The following is a 7,628-nucleotide window of genomic DNA, read 5'->3' as shown; positions in this document are numbered from 1 at the left end:
CTCAGGGGTCACGTTCCTGAGTGCATGAAGAAAGCCTGCTGTGCAGGGGGTGTTCTGAGCTGTTCCCGGGGAGGGCAAGGCTTCAGCATGGCCTTGTTTCCAGCCTGGGTGGCTGAGACTGCAGGGATCCTGGGGCAGGCAGGGGCCGCAACCTGGCCTCCAAGGCCCATGTCCCCTCCATCCACAGCTCCACCCAGATGGGGGCCCGTCACCGCTTGGGAGCCCGAAGGGCACAACTCCCACCGATGGCGGAGCTGGGCTGGGGGAGGGACGCTGCCCCAGGGCCTCTGGCTGAGAAGGGGTTATGGCCTCTCCTCTGTGGGCCCCTGAAGCACCCCACTGCCCCTCGGCGGGCCTCTGCCTCCTCAGCCGGGAAATGGAGGGAGGATGACCCCGTGGGGCCAGCCTCACAGAGCGGCGATGAGGAGAAAGGTAGGAGGGTGCGGGGCTTTCTGTTCTGCTTCAGCAGGAGGTGAGGATAAAAGTGACATGGCCCTGAGACCTCAGGAGAACCTGGCGGGTAAGTGGGCGTCCAGTACTTGCCAGGTGAGGAAACAGGCTCCGGGGGGCTAGGCCGCAGCCCCAAGTCACACACCCAGTGCGTGCCAGCGCTGGGATTGTTCTGGAATCAGAGCATGCTGGAGGGCACGTAGCACAGCTACCAGTGCCCGGGTCAGGTGTCAGGGTCTGCGGTCGGGGGGCTTGGGGAACCGGGTGAGGGGGGCAGGCTCAATGGCTCTGTCCTCCACTCCGGCAAGAGCAGCCTCCAAGCCCAGCGCCCTGGGGCGGGGCCTCCAGAGCCCGGGAGAGGCTGCGGGAGGGGGTGAGCGCCCTGCAGGGGAGGGGCTGCAGGGTCACAGGAGGGCGCTACCCCCAGCTGGAGGCCCCCAAATCAAGGGAGGAGGGGCCTCCCTCCTCCAGCCCCGCCTCCCACTGCCACGTTAGCTAAGATCCTCCTTCCAAGTGACTGCCAGGAAGGCCTGGAAAAGCTGATGCAGGTAGACTTGGTGATGGGAGTAGCCAAGGTTCAAACACCCTGTGATTTGCTGACACAAGTCTTGGGGGTTGACTAGGAGCCAGGGTTCTTGTAGGGCGAGGGGTGTGGAGATCGAGGAGGCTAGTAAGAGTCCCAGACTTCTCCACCTGCAAACAGTGGGGTGGACCCAGAGCTGAGGGTGAGGGGTTTTCACGGAAGGGTCTGTGGGGCCCTGAGATCAGAACCCAGGTTCATCCTCTCCCTCAGCAAAAACATCACCGACCTGGTGATGCTGGACCCAGTGTGGAGGGTGATCTGGATGTGAGTCTGGGGGCTGAGCAGGGGGACCAGGGTCAAGGCCTGGGAAGAGAGAGGCCACACACCAAGGCCTGGGCTGTCAGCATTCAGCAGACCTTTTGTGAGACCCTCATGGCCGGTCCTGTGAGCTGGGGTGTCAGGCCCATTTTAGGGGTGAGGAAAAGGAGGCTCCACATACAACAGTGGTCCAAGTTCCCTGGGCTGGTGGAGCCACAGAACTGGCAAACCACAGAGCTGCAGGGTGTTTTGTTGGAGCTGGACTCAGCCTCTCCCACAGGGGCTTCCATAGGGTGAGAGTGAAATGGGGCCTCGCAGAGTCCAACATCACATAAGTGGCGGAACAGTCCCCTCCTGCCCCAGGCTTCAGCTTCCCTGTGTGTCAGCAGAGAGGGTTCTGCTACAAGCTCCCCAAGACTCAGCCCCAATGTCTTCCCTCCTTTGGTGCCAAGATTTGGTTTGGATCTAAGTCCTGATTTCTGTGCATGCCCGGCCCCCTCCTGGGGCCTGGTCACAGGGCAGCATGAGAAGGAATGGGCATGGGGGCTGGCAATGACAGCAGGGCTCTTCCTGCTGGGCTTCGGCTGCCTGCCTTCCAGGGGCGTGAGTCTCTCCCACGTGTACATGCTATTAAACTTTTGTTTGATTTTCCCCTGTTAACCTCTTTCATGTCAATGTAATTCTTAGACTGGCCAGAAGAACCAAGAAGAATAGAGCAAAACTTCTTCCTCCCCAACAGTCCACAGTGAGGACGAGCTGCAACTTCCCTGGCTAAGCACACCTCACTCACAGCTGCTGCAGGTGGAGAGCCTGGGGCGACTGACAAAAGCCAGCAGTAGGTGAGATTCTTACCAGGTCAATCCCCTGAGTCTCTGCCTGCAGAGTCTTTTGGAAATGAGAAAGGTAAGAATTTTCCTCTTCTAGAATTCTATTAGCAGGAGAAAATATTTGTAGGGTTAGCTCCTTGGGCTCAACAGTTCTTGGTTTGAAATTCAGTGAATTACTCTTGGTTTGTGGATCTTTTCCCAACCAGACATTGTCACTAGTTTTCTTTATCTCTGTCTTCTGTGTCATTTGTCATAAGGAGAACAACCGCTGGTCAAATTAGACTTTCTTTTTGTCTGTCCAGTGTCTTGAGAGCTTGGCCTGTTGGCCAGTGAGGAAACTCCCTGATCTCTCCCACTCAGGAGGGGCATGCGCAGTGTGAATTTGGAGACCAGCTGAACAGACTGGAACTCCAAGCCTCCTCCTGGTCAGTCTGCACCAGTTCTCAAGGGAGCTGGCCATAAGGTGTCCCAGTCCACGAGGGGCCTCTGTTGTCTCAACCTTCGCTGCTTTGTTACTGATATAACAAAGTTCTTTACTTTCTCAGACTTTCTAGGGAATGAACTTTTGGATCATGGGGGCTACATCATGTTTGCCGTCAACAAGGATACCTCCTGCACCCACGGTAGACTGGAAAGTCCCCGCTGGGTCTTTCTGCAAATAGGCTCTTAAGATATTATTCTTCAATGGCCAATGATGGATCCTTTGAGTTGGAAAAACTTCTAAATTGCTAATTTTTTAGAAAGCTCTCATCACTGACAGCTAGTTTATTAGCACTAATGGAAAGACCAAATTTAAAAGTGGATACAACGAAATGGAACAGCTAACCTGTAGAACAGCCTTAGTTAAAAAAAAAAAAAAAAGGAAAAGAAAAAAGAATAGAAAAATAAAGTTTTGAAAGGCCTTACTGAATCTGCAGTCTCAGCTTCCCCAAGTGGGTTTTTCAGATGCTATTTAAAAACTTAGACTAATGTCAGGCACAATTTATTATTTTTTGTCATTGATACGTCTTGATTTATGCAATAAAGCACTAATTATTTCACTGCTCAGGTTAAGTTTTTCTGAACCTTGGCTTTCCTTTGATAAAAATGACTTTCCCTCTTCCCTGAAAAATGAGAACATATCCTGTACCCCTCAGAACCAAGGGTCCTTCCGAGTTGATACGACCCCCACGGAGAGAAAGTGAAAAGCACGCTCAGCGCCTGAGGACCACGGCTCTTCAGTTGCGCCATCGCCCACGGGCGCTTTCAGGAGCTGCAGTGACTGAAGGCCTCGGGACAACATCTAGCCTGGGAGGAGTTTCTCGAGACGCAGGAATAAGGAAAAGCCTCTTCTTCCTCAACGTGATGCTTAAATACTGTCACTGCCTGTCAATACAGGCAAGGGCTTCCAGTGCCAAAGTGCTTTAGAAGTGATGCCTGAACTTGGCCTCCTCACCCCGATGACTGAACTGAGGCTTGAGGGCAGAGTTTTGGGTGAAGCAGAAAAGACTGCTTTATTTCTTTGCCAGGCAAAGGAGCTCACAGTGGGCTAATGCCTCCAAGACTGTGGGCCTGCCAGGGAGAGAAGGAAGGGTGCTTGAATTCAAGGAGTGGCACTGGTTTCCTTAGAGATCACATTCTGGGTGACAAATTGTTGCAAAATTGTCCTTGCTTTTGCTGAAGCAGCTCTTCCTTCCACTGGGCATGTCATTATGGGCACATGGTTGACCTCTGGCTTTGGGAATCTTCTAATATTCTTGTGCTTAGAACAAAGGGTGTGCAGGAAGGGAGGCTGTGGAAAAGCGCTAGAAAAAAAAAGTGTGCAGTTTAAAGTCAGGCTGGTATATGTCTCTAATATCTATGCAGACTGAGACCCAGGGCCTCCTTCTGCAGCACCGGCACAGGCCAGGACCTGCATCTCAAGCAGCAAAACACAAAGAAACCACAAGAGACTACAAACGAGTGCCTGTGTGTGCAGTTGCAGTGAGTTATGAACAGTAAGAGACAGAAAACAGAAACCCAATTGCCACTTCTGAGGTGTCGGGGGCAAAAGCACACAGCCCCACCAGGGGGCTGGGCAGACCACCCAGCCACCCCTCCTCTCCAGCCTCACCCTGGTGGGCCAGAGCAGGAAAAACGCCATCTGAACCCTTGAACACCTAAGCAGTTACAAATACCAGATGGTCGCCAATGACAATATTCCCCACTGCGAATTCCTTCCATATCTATGGAAAGTGGGAAGTGGACGCCATTCTCCCCAAACTGCTTCCTAATGAACTGGGGTTTCATCTGGGTTTTTTTCTGATGGAAAAAATGCACGTGTTCATGCCATTTAGAAAGGGGTCATGTTAGAGATTGTACCGTAGTTTGACAAAGGTAGGATACGTAGCACATCAAAAGCTAAAAAACATCTAAAACCCTGGAATAACATTGATGAGCACAAGCAATAGCTGAAATATTCCTGAAATCATAGAGCACAGCTTTTAGGAATTGAAAACAAACTTGGAAACCAATGAGGGACGTCAGAGCGAACTTCAGGGGCATTTGTGTCAGCGCCGTCAACATTCTGAATCCAGGTTTTCACGTCATCAAGAAGGGAAGGGGCATTTCCAGATTCATCAGGGATGTGAACACAGTGCGTGGCAGGAGTAATCACACTGCTTTCTCCCTGAGAAGCCGGCAGTATGTCTAATGCCCCCTGGCTCTGAAAAGCTGTCTTCCACACTAGGGGGAACTCCGTGCTCAACAGTGTAAAACTCTGCTGGCTATCATTCGGGGCTTTTGTGTGAAGTTAGCCAAGGCCTCTACGTGCAGGGTCACCTTCTCCAATCCTATATTAGGGACAAAGAAGTTGAGTAGACAATCAAACCAGAGCAGCGTGAGGACAAGCCCCAGCAGCAGCCCTTCTGAGAAGAGGCTGCTGGGTCATCCTTCTCCTTGGAGTAACCAGGCGCAGCCCAGATCAGAGCTCAGGCCAGGTGAGCTTAAGCCACTGAGCAAGGAAGACTCGGGGCTGCACACCTACGGGCGTGAGGACTGCGGCAAGTGTAAATGTGAGGAGTGCACCCACCCAAGGCCTGCCATCAGCTTGGATCTGCAACAAGCAGTCCCTGCACTTGGCCCAGAATGTGACTGACTGGGACCTGTGTCTGCATGTGAAAGGTCTCATCTCTCACTTTTCCAATGATGATGAGGACGACTTGTGTCCCTGCTGCCAGTCTCACCACTGTACACACTGGTCGGCCACAGGCGTCATCTCCCTCTTCTTGTCCTGACCATGGTGTTACCTTTCCGCCTAGGGTTGCCCCAGATTGTGCCAGGGGTGTTACGATCTGGTGAACAATTCTTAATGACACTGTAAACATTCACATAGGTTGCTGCAAAACTCCCACTGTTTTTTCCAGACACAATGTGCTGTATCTCTGTTTACACAACACCACCTGTGTCTGAGAAAACCAACCTATGCCCCACTACATGACACAGTCACAAAACACCACACCACTATGTTGCACATTGGGAAGCGTGTGAACCGATCAGCACATTTTCAGCCTGTGTCTTGCCCCACAGAAGCCTTCGCTGCAAGACCCTCACTTCCCTTGGACCCCATGCACACCACACAGTCACAGTAAAACTTAACTTTTACTTTCCAGGCTTCCTGACAAACCGTTCAGTGCAAAGAATATCTATGTGAAGATCCACCACTCTGTAAAAAAGAATATTTTAAGAGGCTATTTTAAATTTGATCTTGTTGGAACTTTTTATAAGGGACCTCAATTTAAACTTTAAAAGGCCTCCCAAGGTCAGGAAAGCCACGCCACCAGCCCTCACCTGCAGTACCTGCAGGCCCAGGTGGATTTTTCTCTTCCTGAGTTCCAAAATACCTTGAGGTTCCTGCAGCTGCCATGAAGTGGCCTTCCTCATTCACTTGGAAAGGTTGCTAGGAACCTAAGAGTTTCCTGGAGGTCTCAGGTAGAAGGAAAAGATAAATGCTTCAATTCTGTCCACAAAGGTGTAATTTACCAAGTTCCTGTAAGCCATAACTAGCTTCAGGGGAAGATTACCTCATATCTGGAAAATAAAGATTAAAAGCCAGGAATAGTTCAGATAAAACCAAAAATTGGAACTATATTCATCAGTTTACTCCATTTCATGTAACTAATATTTCGTTAACAGTTTTATGAAATAAAAAATTCCATTAGATTTCTTTAATTTCTTACCCAGCCCAGTGGTGTGATCTGAAAATCAGAAACCTGTACTTATCAAAAAGTGCTTTCCATAAACCTTTCGGAAAGGAGGCGTTTTGCAAGGGCATCAGAGTAAAAGCCTAACTGTCTATGAGTGACAGAAGGCTCAGGAAGGCATGGTTACAGACCTGATTACAATGCAGCTGATAAAGAAACTTGGTTAATGCTGTGACATACATTTTAAGACAATAACTGGAATTATGATTGATAATATTTTATCAGGACATACCAAATTTTAGGTATTCCATATAACTTCTAGACTCTTTATGCTAATAACATTCACAGGTACCATATAATGTAAGATATTTTGTCATCACTCATTCAATAATGCTTCCTATGTAATTTAACCTATCAAATGAATGCAATCAGTTTGGGATCTCTTTTGGGGATGCTCCAGGGGCTCTTTGAAGCATTCCAAAGTTAGGTGGAGGTCAAAGAAAGTTAGTTAATATTTGATAATTGGGAAGTTTGTCAGAGTTTTAAAATACTTGGTCAGATAAGATCGTAGATCATTGCAAAACAATTCTTATTTGTTTAACCAGAATGACAATAAAATATTTCAAGAGCAGCTAGGGAACAGATTGCCTAAAGACAAAGAAATTCACATACTCTGTTATCAGAAGCCACTCAACAGTTTAAGAAATCTTTCTTTCACTAACAGAGAGTAAAAACAAATGCAACCTTGCATCTGTCTACTCTTAACAAAATCCGTTTACCTAATTACATTTAGTCAAGCCTTAGATTTTCTTAGAAAATCCCGACCATGTACAAAATTGTTTTCTCAGTGTGTCTTTTCCACAAACCTCCTTCAACTTTCTGTATCCATATTGTTTTGTCCCTTATTTTTTTCTGTTCAGAAACAACGAACTCAAGGAGAAAATCATCTTTTTTCTTTTTCCTTTTAACAAAAATCATTTCCATTCCTCACACCTTTATTTACTGAAAACATACTTCCAATTTTTTTCTTACACACTGAAGGGCATACATACGGCATGCGGTATTACAGTAAAATACCACCTTTCCCCTAGTCATGGGTCTGTACCTCGTGTTGAACCAAGCAATCAACATTCTTCCCAAGGGACTGTGATGAAACAGAAATGATGTCACCCATTTTGATCTCTAAGCAAAAGACACGAAGCAGACCTCAGTCAGCAGATGGAAGCCTCAGAAACCAGAAAGAGCAGAAGCTGAAACTGAACTACAGAAATCCAGAATGGGTTCCATGTCCCACTAAGCCCGTGATCACTACCCAGGTGGCACCTTCCAGACCAGGAATTCCAGTTAAGG

The 7,628-nt window shown here is 48.6% G+C and overlaps 1 pseudogene; it reads left to right on the top strand.

The window, feature by feature from the left end:
* Window positions 1-245: 245 nt before the first annotated feature.
* On the top strand, window positions 246-5,820 carry LOC140695486 (protein sprouty homolog 2-like; annotated as a pseudogene).
* Window positions 5,821-7,628: the final 1,808 nt, after the last annotated feature.

Source organism: Vicugna pacos, unplaced genomic scaffold (genome assembly GCF_048564905.1).
Source record: "Vicugna pacos unplaced genomic scaffold, VicPac4 scaffold_240, whole genome shotgun sequence".
NCBI classification, from domain to species: domain Eukaryota; kingdom Metazoa; phylum Chordata; class Mammalia; order Artiodactyla; family Camelidae; genus Vicugna; species Vicugna pacos.
This window is presented reverse-complemented; position numbering and strand designations above follow the sequence as displayed.